This window comes from Notamacropus eugenii, chromosome 5 (assembly GCF_028372415.1).
Source record: "Notamacropus eugenii isolate mMacEug1 chromosome 5, mMacEug1.pri_v2, whole genome shotgun sequence".
NCBI lineage: Eukaryota > Metazoa > Chordata > Mammalia > Diprotodontia > Macropodidae > Notamacropus > Notamacropus eugenii.
The window spans coordinates 185,783,864-185,798,369 of record NC_092876.1 but is presented as its reverse complement, the minus strand read 5'-3'; the positions used below and the strand labels follow the sequence as shown (position 1 = coordinate 185,798,369).

Below are 14,506 nucleotides of genomic sequence, written 5' to 3'. Positions count from 1 at the left end.
TGTGAATCCTGCGATTCTGGTTGGAATATTTTTGTTGCACAGATGGGGACACTGGGGTACCAAGAAGTCAACTGGCTTGACCAAGTTAGTTCTTAAGTCAGCAGCGGAGACACAAAACTCAAGTATCCTATGTCCCACACTGTACCTTCAACATCCCTTCCAGACTGGAGAAGCTTCATTTGGAAGCTCAAAAGAATTTTGACTTATCTGTAAGGAAACTTCCTCTTCCTCTCCTGACTTTTTTTGCGTTAGCCATTGTCCCAAGAGTAGGGAATAGTTTGCTTTTATTTTGAACTTTCTCCAGGCCTCACGGGATTTCTGTCAGGCCCCAGCTCACCTGGTTCGTGCTAATTTATATGGTGTCAAATTGTCCCCTGCCATCAAATTAACAACTGCCCATCCATTCAGCTAAGGTGCAGGAGGACTCACTCTGAGCTGTCACCTTTAGAGAGTGGGGTAGAGCAGGGGCCCAGGCTGACCTCTTACTAGTTCTCCTTTGCAAGGATGTTTTCTTCATCTGGCAACGTAGTTGGACTAGAGCAGGTCAGCTAAGTGTTCTACCATGTTACTCTTCCATGTGACTGTGAGGAAAAGAAAATGACTGAGGCTATCCAACTAACCTGCAGTAGTGACCAGGGGGACAGAGAGAACAGTCACCCGCTTCCTTGAGGCCCAAAGTGTCTTGGGAAGTGAAGGTTCCTTGGGGACAAGGAGATGGTGACTGCATCCCTAGATGAAACCGGAAGGGGAAAAAAAAGGGAAAATAAGAAATGAGAATGATAGCTAGCTTTTATATAGCACTTTAAGGTTGGCAAAGCACTTTATAAATATCTTATTTTATAAATAAGGAAACCGAGGCTGAGAGAGGTTAAATGACTAGCCCAGGGCCACACAGCTAGTAAATATTTGAGACCATATTTGAACCTGTCAGGTCTTTCTGACTCCAGGCCATCCACTGTGCCTCCTAGCTAAAAACTAAAACATCAACAACAATAAACATTTTAAAGTGCCTACTATGTGCCATGCGCTGCACTAATTGCTTTACAAAGTTCGTCTTATTTGCTCCTCAAAATAACCCTGGTGCTATTTTTATCCCCCCTTTGCAGATGATCAAACTGAGGCCAGTAGAGGCCAAGAAACTTGTCCAGGGTCACATTGCTAGTATGTGTCTGAGGCTGGATTTGAACTCAGATCTTCCTGATTTTAGACCCAATGCTCTCTCAACTACACCACCCAGCTGCCAATAAAAGCATCAGTAACAATGACAGTCATTTTAAAGCACCAGACACTGTGTGGAGAAGATGGGTCCCTTAGCACACACAAGCATAAGTACAAAGGGTATTAATACATAAACATAAATCCAGAGTAAATCCAGTATGGTGGACAGACAGGCAGTATTAACAACTGGGAAACTGGGAAGGGCATCTTGTAGCAGGGGACATTTGAGCAAGTCTTGAAGTAAGGGGTTCTAAGAGGCAGGGGACAAATTGACGACCTACACAAAGGCTCTGAGGCTAGAGATGGAATATTCGTTTGTGCTCCTAGAATGGTGAATGTACCAGTTTAAACAGCTCCCTGGGTGATGGCAGCCAGGGTCCCACACCAGGAGATGCTCACCCCCAGGGAACCAGCCTACAGCAAACATTGGACAGAGAAGCCATCCATACCTGGGCCAGCACTTGCTGCTCTGATCAGCTCTGAATGAAACTATGAATTAAATAAAGTTCAGGGGTTTCTGCCTCTGTTTTCTGTGTTTGTCACACCCCCCTCAGAATCTCTCCTCCCAGATACCCAGCATTTCAAGCTAGTCTTACTTGCATCAAGAATCCAGGATCCTAGAGCAGCCCAAGATGGCTAACTTTGAGGATCGAGTGTCAGATGAGGAGAAGGTACGAATAACTGCCAAGTTCGTCACTCATGCTCCCCCAGGAGAATTTAATGAAGTATTTAATGATGTCCGGTTACTACTTAACAATGACAATCTTCTCAGGGAAGAGGCAGCTCATGCATTCGCCCAGTATAATATGGATCAGTTCACTCCAGTGAAAATAAAAGGGTATGATGGCCAGGTCTTAATTACAGAACATGGTGACCTGGGTAATGGCAGATTTTTAGATCCAAGAAATAAAGTTTTATCACTTACGGAAAGAAGCAAGTGACCCCCAACCTGAGGACATAGATGGAGCTCTGAAGTCGTGGAGGGAATTGTGTAACAGTGCATTAAGGGGCTATGTGAAAGATCATTATTCCAACAGCTTTTGTACTGTTTTTGCTAAAATTATAGATGGGCTGAAGACTATTATTGCCTGTATTGAGAGCCACCAATTTCAGCCTAAAAACTTCTGGAATGGTCATTGGAGATCAGAGAGGAAGTTTACCATCACACCACCTATAGCTCAGGTGGTTGGACTAAAGATTCAGGTACATTACTATGAAAATGGCAATGTTCAGTTAGTTAGTCACCAAGATGCACAGGATTCAATAACTGTTACTGATGACATACAAACTGCCAAGGAATTTATTAAAATCATAGAACATGCTGAAAATGGGTATCAGACCATGATTAGTGAGAACCATCCGACAACGTCAGACACCACATTCAAGGCCTTGCACCCGCAGCTTCCAGTCACCTGCACCAATATCGACTGGAACAAGATACTCAGCTACAAGACTGGCAAAGAAATGCAAAATGCTTAAAGCTGGATGTGAAATTCGCCATTTGTAACTTGCAAAAGAAAAAATAAAGAAGAAAGGAAGGGAAAAAAGATTCAAAAGTATGGTCTTATAAGTAAGTGGTTTATAAATAAGTGCAGTATTTTGCTAGGGCTTTCAAAGTTAACAGGTTTTCTAGCCTCTTGGAATACTATTGAACCAATAGCATTGCCACAATGTTTTTTGTGTGTGTATGGTCCTTGCCATGTAACTTCCTATTGTGACTGTATCTACTTGTAGGATTTTTAAAAATTCAGTTATTTTAACACTGAAATAAGAAAGAGAAAGATATGTCCTGGAATTTATGTACTGGTTAGAAAATTTCCTAGTCATGAAAGCCCTCTCATAAACAGGCAGGTAATATTTTCAGTACTCTCCTACCCTTATCCTTAATAGCACTGCTGGTGTACCAGTGGTCTTTGCTGATCAACCAATAGCTAAAGATGCTATGCTGCAAGATACGTCTACAGACACCCCTTCTCTTCTGACTGCTGATTGCCACTTAATGGCATCCTGGTAGCTGTAGATTTTTAAATATTTGGAATGGGGTTTTTAAGGTCCAGTGAGATCTTTCCATATCTTTAGTGGAAAATAAAGGTTTTCTGGAAATTCCATAATGATCAGCTTCTCTGGGGAAAATTGGGGGGTTTTGTGTTATTTATTTTTTAATCCAAAGACTTGAACCACATTCCTTCCAAGTGAATTTGTTTGCTTTCTTCCTTTTCTGAAAATTCCCTTCCCCCTAGTAACATGGTTGTTATATGGGCATCTGCATTTTTAGAATATAGTTACCCCATTTATATATTTTTTTATACTCAAGAACTGCTGACACAGTCTGGATGTAGAAGAATAAATACTGAAACTTGAAAAATGCAGATGCCTAAAGAATAATAGGCATATTGGGCTTTAATGCTTTGTGGCAGGTTACTAGAGTTTGTACCGTAAGTGCATGAATCAGATCAGTGCATAAATCACAATTAAAACAAAAAAGATTTGCACCAAAGAAGAATTAACTTCTAAGCAGTGTCTTTCTATTATTATCTGTTTCTTAATGTACTTAAAAGGAACACTGGCAATTCCCTCTAAATGGTTTGTACAACTTGTTTGACATTCCTCTTCAGTCCTGTCTGCCCAGAACTTAAGTTGGACTGTGATAGAGGAGCCCTTCTAGGAGAGCGAGGGAAGGTATGTGTTCCATAGCTCTCAAAACACAGAGATACTACGAATTTGCTACAGCTAGTATCAGAACTACGTATAATGAATTCATTCTACGTTATTTACACTTAGGTGACCAGGCCTTAATATGAGGTCATTTTGCTTTGTTTTTTTTAAAACCAAATGCTGTCTTCCTATCTCCTAATAGATGCTGAAGAGGAGGATGTTTGTGCTTCAAGTGGCATCGTTTTTGGTCACTGACATGGTTAAGCAAGAGTGTTTCCGAAGTGTCCCATTACTTATGTAAACTTTTTTCCAAAATAAAGTATATTTGTATCATTTGCCATTCATAATATCCATCCGTATTACAAAATCCTCTGTACCTACCAGTAAAAATACAACAGTTTTGTTCTAAAAAAAAAAAAAAAAAAGAATCCAGGATCCTGACTGGAGTGTGGGGGAAACATCAATGGATTTGACTCTGGAGCCCCTACGTTGGAATTCTAACTCTGCTATTCATTACATATGTGATCTTAGACAAATCACATCACTTCTCTAGGTCATACTTTCATCAGTTGTATGATGAGGGCATTTGACTAAGTGGATGTTAAGATCTCTTCTTCTTCTAAATTCTATAAAAGCAAGTAATTATGTTTCTAGCGCCTTAGTGTAAACTGGTTGGCATTATTCCTTCCAGGGCATTTTAAAAGACAGTTAACTGCTTACCCTCAAATGAAGACTAAATGAAATAATATTTGTAAAGTACTTAGCACAGTGCCTGTCCCATAGTAGGGGCTTAATAAATGCTTATTTACTTCCCTGGCCCAAATAAATTAATCTCTGATGGTGGAATTTTAGGCACTAGTGGAGAGGTGAGAGATTTGTGGAGGGTGAAGAGGCCTTCTGACTTTTTTCAAGTCATTGTCATGCTCCTGGCTCTACCTATATAGATGACACATCTTGGGATAGCCTTAGTGTAGCCTAAAGAAGAGTTACATTCCACTGTTGTCCCCAGTACTATGATACACTGACCGCCAATGTCCCTTGTCTACTCTACTGGGGAAGGGACCCCCAGACACCTTTTCCCTCTGCCTTTCTTCTTTGAGGATTCATGTCCTCTGTCCAGGATATACTCCTGACTCATTTTCCTCTCCCCTTTTTCTATTTGTTTGAACAAAACTCTTTTTTAAAACTTTGTACTTAGAGAGAGTCATTGGTATACAGCCACTGGGTTTCTTTTATCTCTTCCTGCTAAAATTCCTATTTGCACTTCAATCACTTCTATTACTTTTACCACATTCATTAGTTATCAGTTGTCTCTGTCCTATGGTCATCTACTTTGCTTTGGTTCATCTGAGGTATTGCTGTGTAAAAGGTGCATGCTTGGCTGAAAAATCCTATATTACCAAGATTTCCATATTTAATGGACATGGTATTTCATGGGTGAGGTATGAGACTTCCTTTCACTAGTGCATATTTCAGCCCCTATACAATTTGGTAGATGGTCCTTAAGAATTGATGTTCCTGAAAATTTCTTTGCCCTAAAGCCAGCCTGGTGGTGATGAGTCTTTCCTGGCTTAGTTTAACTGGTCCTCAGACAACAGACATATATCTGACACCATACATACCATCACCAGGTAGTATGTAAAGTCTTTCCAGCTTGGCAAGAACTGCCAGAAATTGGGATTGGCTCAAATATATCTCAAAGATAGAATCTGAGAACCCAGATTGGTGGAAGACTTTAATGGACGAGACTGAAAATCAGTGAAGGGAATCCTTAATGAGGGGGAGGGTAAGTAAGGGAAAGAGGAGAGAAAGGAGGAGGAGACAGAGAGAGAGACAGAGAGAGACACACACAGAGACAAGAGAGACACATAGAGACACAGAGACAGAGAGAGACACACACGGAAAGAGATAAGACACATACATACACAGAGACAGAGATAGAGACTCAGAGAGATACAGATGAAAAGAAAACAGCTTGATTTTGAAGTTCCATCCCATTTGGGGCTATGATTCAACCCAACATTTGTGGAGCGCTTATTATTAACGCAAGGTACTTGATTTTCTGACTCATTGTTTAAAACACAGGGCAGAGACAGGGAAGAAAGATGCGTCTAGTACCAGCAAAGGCAGGGAAAGGGATCCCAAAGGTACTGTGAGCTCAAAGTGTCTGGGAGAATTATGCCTCCCCTATAAAAGATACATCCATCTTTTACTAGAGATAGCCATTTATAGACAATCACAAATTAGTTTACTGCATATGAATTCAAATTGAGCATATTTAACACATATGTTAACTAACTCACCCAATCAGGACAAAATGTATGCTCAGGGAAATAGACTCTGGCATTAACATCTTTGCCTAGGAGAGTCTGAGGGCATAGCATGAATTTGTAACTAGAGGGGACCCAGAGTTCAATCATCTCACTTTACAGATGAGATGGGACTTTCTGAGTCCCAGAGAAAAGTGACTCAACCAATGTCATCCAAGTGATTAGTGGGAGATCTGGAATCTGAACCTAGAAACTCTGACTCCAAATCCAAAGTTCCTTTCTATCATACCATGATGCCTCTTTTAAATGCTTTGTAACTGGTAAACAGGTGGGACAGGATAATTGAAAGAGACTCCTATACATACCAGCAGGACAGTACGCATGTGCTGGGCATACCCTTGGCTCTTTTGTGCCATATTCTGGGCAGTAGAACCCTAGAGGGCAAGGAAGGCAGCTGGCTGAGCCCTGGTTTGGCTGATATTGCCCTGGAAGGCATGGAGTAGGATGAGCTGCTCCTGACTGGCAGAAATGACCCTGGAGAGTAAACACAAGCCATGTAACTCTTGAGGCATGGAGCTGAAAGGTGGAAAGTACTCAGCAGATTAGGTCTGCAGTGACTTTTCTAGGCTGAACAAACTTTGCATAGTAGGCCTGCATGACTGCATGGTAAAACTGTAGGATAAGAGTAGAGAAGCCTTAGTATGGGGACTGGGGGTTAAGAATAGCGTATCCTCTCACGGTTGTCATAAGGTTCAAATGAAATAATTTAAGTATTGCTCTTTGTAAATCTTAAAGTGTCATATAAATGCTGGGTATTATCACTGTTATTGAATGAGGGCATCTTAATCTTAGTGTTTGCTGCTTTGAGTTGTGAACTCCTAGGCTGCTGAACATGACCCTTGGGAGCAGTTTCTCTCTCTCTCTCCTCCCTGTCCTATCCTGTTCTAGCCTCTCTTCTCCTCCCCTCCTCTTCTTTCTTCTCCAGGGGAAGTAAGTGGTGGTACCTGAGGGCACAGGAAATCTGTGGAATTGGAGAAACTGTGGTCAGAAGGGCAGTAGAATCCAGCTGCACAGGATCTCGTTGGAGAGCTGAGGCCTACGGTGGTGCAAAAGAATCCAGCAGGGCAGGGTAGGCAGCTGCCCTTAGAGGAACCACCTGGGGAAAGGAAAGAATCTCATTGGCAAGGGGTCATCTTGACTGGGGCTACATTTGAGGTATTAATAGTCCCAAGTTAGCCAATACCCTTGAACATCTAATTAGAGGACTCTGTGCTGAGATACAGAGGAAGAGGGAATATAGTCATAGGATGATAGATTTAGAGGTGGATGAGGACTCAGAGGCTATCTAATATATGCCCTTAATTTTACAGATAAGGAAACTGAGGCCCACAGAAGTTAAGTGACTTGCCTAGGGTCACCTAACTAGTATCAGAGTCAAGATGTGAACTCTGGTCTTCCCGACTTCATGGTGTTTTGGGCAAAGATGCAGCTAAAACAAATACAATGAAACATAGCAAACAAGGGAAGATTTGGACAATTTAAACCTTAGACATGGGAAAGGAGGGACTGGGATGGGATGAATTAAAAAAGGCTTGCTGAGGGAGGTTCTGAGCAGCATTGGAAAGGGTAGAGGCATAGCTGAGGATTAGTTAATAGGTATAAGGGAGAGAAAGTCACCTGTCATGTTTCTTAGAGTCCCTGTAGGGCAGGGCAGGGGGGTAAGAGTCCACTCTGGACAGTAGTGCCCCTTGGGGCAGGGCCCATTGAGAGGGAAAGCTGTGGTTCTCCGGGGGATGGGCCAAGCAGCTCCTCCCTCACAGTAATAGCCTGCAGAACACAGACCTAGGGAATGGAGAAGAATCAGAGAATTTCAGAACGAGAACAAAATCCTCACAGACCTCCAGCCTGTGGCAGGACTGTATTCTCAGGGGCCATGACCCTCTTCCCCAGATTTGGACCCTCAATTCTGACCAAGGGAGATTTTAAACTACTTTCTATAGAATAATCTCTGTCCGCAATGCTGGATTTATTCAGTGGTTGGGGTCATACCCATTGCAGTGGCCATACCCATTGCTGTCCTGGACATGCCTAGCTTTGGGGGTTGGGGTACAAAGGAGATGTACTGGTACTACTAGATTGGGATGGACAGTGAAGAAGGAAAACAGATGGGAAGAGTTTCAAATGCCTGTAGAAGCAGAGAACCTGCTCTCCATTATTATTTCAGAGCTCTGTCCCTGGCTTCTAAGGTGAGGGGCAGGGATAGAGCCAAGGCCAAGGTGGCTGCCTTCTCTGTTTGTAGAGATTCTCCAAATAGCATGGGAGGAAAACAGGCAGCTAGACAGCAAGCCCCTTGAGAGGCCAAATGGTAGCCAAGTGCCAGAAGTTTCTGTGAGGGGATGAATAGGAGCCAATGAGAACCTGAAAGGTGAGGATTTGGAATAAATAATGAAGATGCTTCCAGAGTATTCTTGCCTTGGGATCTTTTTCACAACATGGGGGACTTTGCACACTTTTCTAGATGGTGAAGGAATAATAGATGATGGTCTTTTGGACACTTGACTAGCCCATAGGCATCTCACCATGGAGGTTAGAAAGAAATGGTTCTGCCAGTTGATGTTACAAAAGAAACCACTCCCACTGGCACCCACATGCATGCCTTTTACAGTCCCCACCTAGCCGCTTCTTCAGAACTGCAGTTGATATTCTCTTTAACTTGGTGTAATTATGGTTGGGGGGGGGGGAAGGATTCCCCCTCCCCTATCAAAGACTTGACTGACTCAGCTGGTCTGAGGAAGTTTGTCCATCTTTTCTTCCTCCATCCTTCTATTATCCAGACCATTTGTCTGGAAAACCATTGGTCTCCTCTTCAGAAGTGACAACACTTACCTCCAGGATGCCAGCTGCCTTCTCTTGGGCAGTACCTCCCCGCTGGACATGACTGACAGGCATTGAGAGAGAGAGTTCCTTCCAGAGGGTTCAGAGTTCCCTCTGGGCAGGGCAGAGCTGAAGCTGAATGAGCTGGGCAGTAGTGACCTGTAAAGGAGAAAACTGGAATAGTATCTCAGAGTACTACGCACAGTATTACACATGGACCATTCCTGTATCATCCCTACCCCCCATTATATTTATGGCAGTAGTATCAGGTTAAAGTGAACATCAACTGTAGTTCTGAAGGAGGGAGATAGCAAACAACTAGGTAGGGACTGTGTAAGGTGTGTTTGTTCCTTTGTAGCCCCAGCTGGCAGAACCATTTCTTCCTTTCTAACTGGATGTTCCCACTCCACAAAGTGCCCTACATTTCCTAGTCACACCCTTGGGAGTAGCTCTGCCCATATCTCTGTAGAACCATTCAGTGGTTTAGTTCTTTCATTTCCATCATTATAAACAGCATCTTCATGGCATTATCACCTGGGTTAAGATAAGCATTTCATGGGAACAAAAACTTAAAGGATAGATCAAAGCCAGTTAGTTGGCTAGGTTAAGACACACCCAGACAAATCTAGAGTCTTCCCTGTTATCCAGTGGTGAGTGTTTGACATTAACATTTGCTAGTCATACCTATTTTTACCAACCGGTTAGGTCACTCCTGTTTCCCACTCTTTACATTCCATTGGCACAGATTGTTTTATGTTATGAGTCATTTGATACTTTTCAGAGATATTTATGTGTGTGTGGGGAGGTAATTTTACTATTTAAAAGATAGCCTATTTTCTGTCTCTTTTTCTTAGAACAATAATTGAATTAAAACTACCATTACTTTTGAAAAAGACACATAAATCTCTTGTCATTTGGTTCCACTCAACAATTCCGGTGACTACTTAGACCAAAAACTCCATTTCCCTATATGTGTTGTTTTTTTCTTATTAGAAAATGAGCTCCTAGAGAGCAAAATTGACTGCTTTTATTTATCTATCCCCAGCATCCAGAGTAGTGCTTAACACATGGTATGCCCTTTGCGGGTACTATGGAGAATGTGTGGACAGGTCCAAGGAGGGAACACTTTTCCCTAGTGAGGAAGGTGCCTAAACCCTAGACCAGTCCTATAATTGTGTAGAATTGTTTAGACCCTTAAAGGGGGACTCACTAGAGAAGAGTTGCTTTCTGTACTTGGGGTGGGGGTGAAGGTAGATAGGGTTCAAGACCAGAGTAGCATTTTAATTCTGGACATCTATCTTGTGGAAATATGGGTAGCAAGGAAAGTTGTTTTGATCATTACTTGTGGGCTACATGTTTTTTGTCTGATTAAGTAAAGCTTATATATATTTATATATTTAACATTGTGTCCTATATTTAACATTTTGTTAGCTCAAGTGTTTGCATGGAAGATGAAGTTCCTTTTCTTTTTGTTGTGGAAATCTAAACATGAACCTAGACATGAATCAAATCCTAATGTCCTTGGTGAAAATCTTGGATAAGGCCTTGAGCCAAAAAAAAATCTTTTTTAAAAGGCAAATTCAATAGAAAAGTGCTTACTCTGGAATCAGAGTTCCCAGGTTTGAAGTCTGGTTGTGGTATTTGTTGCCTGTCTGACCTTGGGTAAGTCAAAGTCACTTCACCTATGTGGTCCTCATTTTCTATATCTACTGGCAATTTCTCCTTTTTCTGTCGTGAACAGCTAAGAAGAAAGCTTAGCCATGGTACATGGATATTACCTTTGGGGCATATGGTGGTCTCCACAGAAGCAGCCTGTGGGCAAAAGGTACCTGCTGGACAAGGAAAGCAGGTACTCATCCCAGGCATTGGACTGAAGGTGCCAGGCTCACAGGGAAGCTCCATACTGGTCCCTGGCAGACAATAGAAACCACGAGGACATCTGTATCCCTGGATCTCATCTGATGGTGAGGGGTTGACACTACCTTCTAGACAGATGTATCTGAGAAAACAAAGCATAAAAGCCAGATGATTCTCAGAATCACAAAGGCAATGTCCTGGGCTGCAGAACTACTTTAGAACAAATCTTGTTGCCAGGACTGGGCTGGGTATCAGGTTCCTATGGTCACAACCTTTTGCCAAGAGCTAGATGGAGGCTGACATGGCACTTGAGAACTTCAAAAATATGCCAAAATTTCTCCTGGGTCCTCAGCTGGTAACATTAAAAATGCCCCCCAGCCCCTGGCACAGGAAACTAAATAACAGGGACAAGAGGGCTTAGGAAGGCAGCCTTACCACAAGGTCAGAGTGCCCTTATCCTGACTACTCCAATGGAACTAACTGCTCTCCTCTCCATACTGGCATCCATGGCCAGGCTTATGATCATAGTCCAAGGAGATCATGACCATATAATACAGGTGAGGCTGGCAGCTCCCTGGAGGGAGAATCTCCAGCCTCTGTTGAAGTTACAGGCTTGGCCTCTTTTCTCTACCTGCCAGGTGAGATGAGAGCACATGACTTTCTTTGGTAACTGTCATCTCCTGCCAATGCATGGATTAAGCTAAGGTTTCATAGGATGGGGACAGGAAGTATAGAGGGTTTGGAGGTAGCACTAAGTCAGGTGGGTCAGCTATTCCCAAACAGCACAAATCTACTGTGGTGTCAATCTGCTACTGTTATACTGCTGTTATTACATCCAAAAAAGTGGCCGTCCCATAGATATTGTAGAATTGTTGAAATTTAGAGCTGGGGGTAATCTTCAAGGTTGTTGAGCTGTAGAATCTTGGGAATTTTGAGCTGGAAGAGATTTTCATGATCATCTTGTCCAACCCCCTCATTTTATGCTTGAGGAATCTAAGGCCAAACTGGGGAAGTGACTTGCTCAAAGTGAGTGGCAGAGCTGGTGTCTTGATTCAGGTGTTCTGGTTCTAAATCTAGTTCTCCTTCAACTAGACCACACTGATAAGCCTTTCCTTTTATAGATCAGGACACCAAGGCCCAAGTTCCCTCTGAGCTTGAGGTTTCTAGAACTCTGCTGGGGGTAGAATCATACTCTTCTGTGATCCAAAGAATAAGAAGCCCATATAATGGCCTGGGCTGCCCCTAGGGACCTTAGGTCTAACGTATGGCCATTTATGTCTAGAAGGACAAGTTGAGAACTGTAAGGGAGCCAGAGTTATGGGGTAGGGAGTGACAGTCTCCTTACCCAGGGCTGCAGAGGGCTGCCTGGGAGAGACTGGCCAGCCCAGCCTCACTGCAGTACTTCCCTCTAGGGCAAGGCTGGCACTGTTCTTCAGTTTCTAGGCCTGGGGAAGAGGAATAAGATCCAGGAGGACAGGGCACAGGTGAATGGGTTCCACTGGGGCAGAAGAAGCCAGGGGGACAGACATCATTTCTTGAATATCCTGGAGTTTCCACCTAGGCAGGAAAAGGAAAAAGGAAAGGGAATTGATCATTTTTGTAGTTCTAAGATAAAAGTGCCTAGGCTTGTGGATTCAGCAGGGGTGGTGCTTTTTTGCCTGTAATTTACCTGGTGATAATCTGCATGGTGCTCACCTGAAATGTGAATATTATTTGGGTTCTGTCCCAGGGTTCTCAGCAGAGGTGAGAACCCCATGTAGGAAAAAGATCCACTGAAGCAATCTCCCTATGAAGAAGCCTTTGCTTTCTTTTCATTCTCCTCTGGCCTACTTTTCCTATTCCCCCCAGAACTCTCAGAGAAGTGGGCAGCCTCACCTCAATCAGGGGAAACTGAGTTCCAGAAAGGAGAGGGACTTAAAATTAGCTAACAAATGAGCAGCAAAACTGGGCTTGCACCTTTTGACTACCCTTTTGACCCCCTCTTTAAATGTAATCGCCTGGAAGAGTTTCTGGCCTAGCTTGTGGGCTTGAACTAATGTGCATGGGTGCTTTAGGTCAACCACTCATCCCAGGGTAGGAGCCAAGACACATACCTTGTGATTGATGGGGGTAGGAGACATGGCTCCCCCTGTGCAATAGTGGCCCGAGTGGCAAAGGCCAGATGGTTGAGACAGTCCCTCTGACAAGCAATACATCCCTAGAACAAGTAGACTTAAGTAGGATCAGGGAGCAAGTGAAAGCCCCCACATCCCTTTCCTGTTCAGACACTACTTGATCTCCATTTGAGTGCTTGAAACCCCATGTTCTTGCTGAGTGTTTGGTCCACATAGAGGCTACTCTCGGGTTCTGAATCAGGGACCATCAAAAAACATAACCATCTATGAAATGAAGATGTTGAAATAATTATAAATAATAGCTTGCATTTGCATAATTCTTTAATTTGCAAAGACCTTTACATATGTTATCTCATTTAATCCTCACAGCAGCTCTGTATGGTAGAAGTATTATTATCCCCATCTTACAGATGGAGAAACTGCGGTTTTAAAAAGGTCATATGACTTGCTCAAGGTCACATAACTAGTTTCTTATGGTTGTAAGATCTGCCCTTTTATCACTGTTTTTGAAATGAAATATTAGAAGAGGGAGCAGGAGGTATAAAGTGTGCCAGTCATCCAGGGAGCCAGCAAGTCTCGCTAGTTAGCCAAATGGAAGTAGGCGGTGGGCAGGGACTTGTTCCAGTTTCACAGACTTAAGCATATTTTCTTTCTATTCTCATGTCTCCAGGGGTTTAGGAGACATTGTAAAGTTGGCAATGTTTATTTCTTATCCTTCATATTTTCCTATGAAGAGAGTAGACAACTTAGGGATTCTCCTACATTGATCTGATTTTTTTCTGCTCTCCTTCCCTCCCCCATCCTTATACCCTATCCCTGAACTTGGAGTTCACTTCTTGCCCAGATTCCACTTACCTGCTGGGCACGTCTCACAGTCCACTTCACTGGTGGCCCCTGTCCTGGGTCCAAAGGTACCCTGAGGGCATGGGTGCTGTGTAGGTGATTGAGTGCCAGGTGGGCAGAAGTGGCCCTGGGGGACACATTTCAGGACCATGGACACTGACATCTAGGAAATCCACAAGGGCAGCTGGGTCAGAATTGAAACTATTTGACTCCTAAAATGCAGGAGTCAGGTACTGAAATTCAATCCCACGAAAACAGTTAAACTGAGAGTGGTGAACAATAATATTCTGGGCATAGGGGTAGAGGTGGGGTGAACAAAGACAGGAAGAGTTTAACAGGTGTTTTATTCCAGAAGTACCACCACTGAAATGACAGGTAAAAAGGATTCTCAGTTCTAACATCAGAAAAACCTAGAATCATATCCCAGCTTTGTCATCAACTCTTGGGAAATAACAATATTGATATAATGTTTTAAGGAAAAGCTCTTTACATAAAATATGTCATTTCATGCTCATGACAACCCTGTAAGGTAGGTGTTATTATTATACCTATTTTACAGATAAAGAAACTGAGATTGAGAGATGTTAAGTCACTTGTTCAGTCACACAATCAGTAAATGTCTGAATCAGGATTTAAACTTGGGCCTTTCTGTCTCCAAGTTCAGCACTCTATGCA

At 42.9% G+C, this 14,506-nt stretch overlaps 1 pseudogene; it reads left to right on the top strand.

The window, feature by feature from the left end:
- Window positions 1–1,844: 1,844 nt before the first annotated feature.
- Window positions 1,845–2,733, top strand: LOC140509064 (F-actin-capping protein subunit alpha-1-like; annotated as a pseudogene).
- The last annotated feature ends 11,773 nt before the right edge of the window (window positions 2,734–14,506 follow it).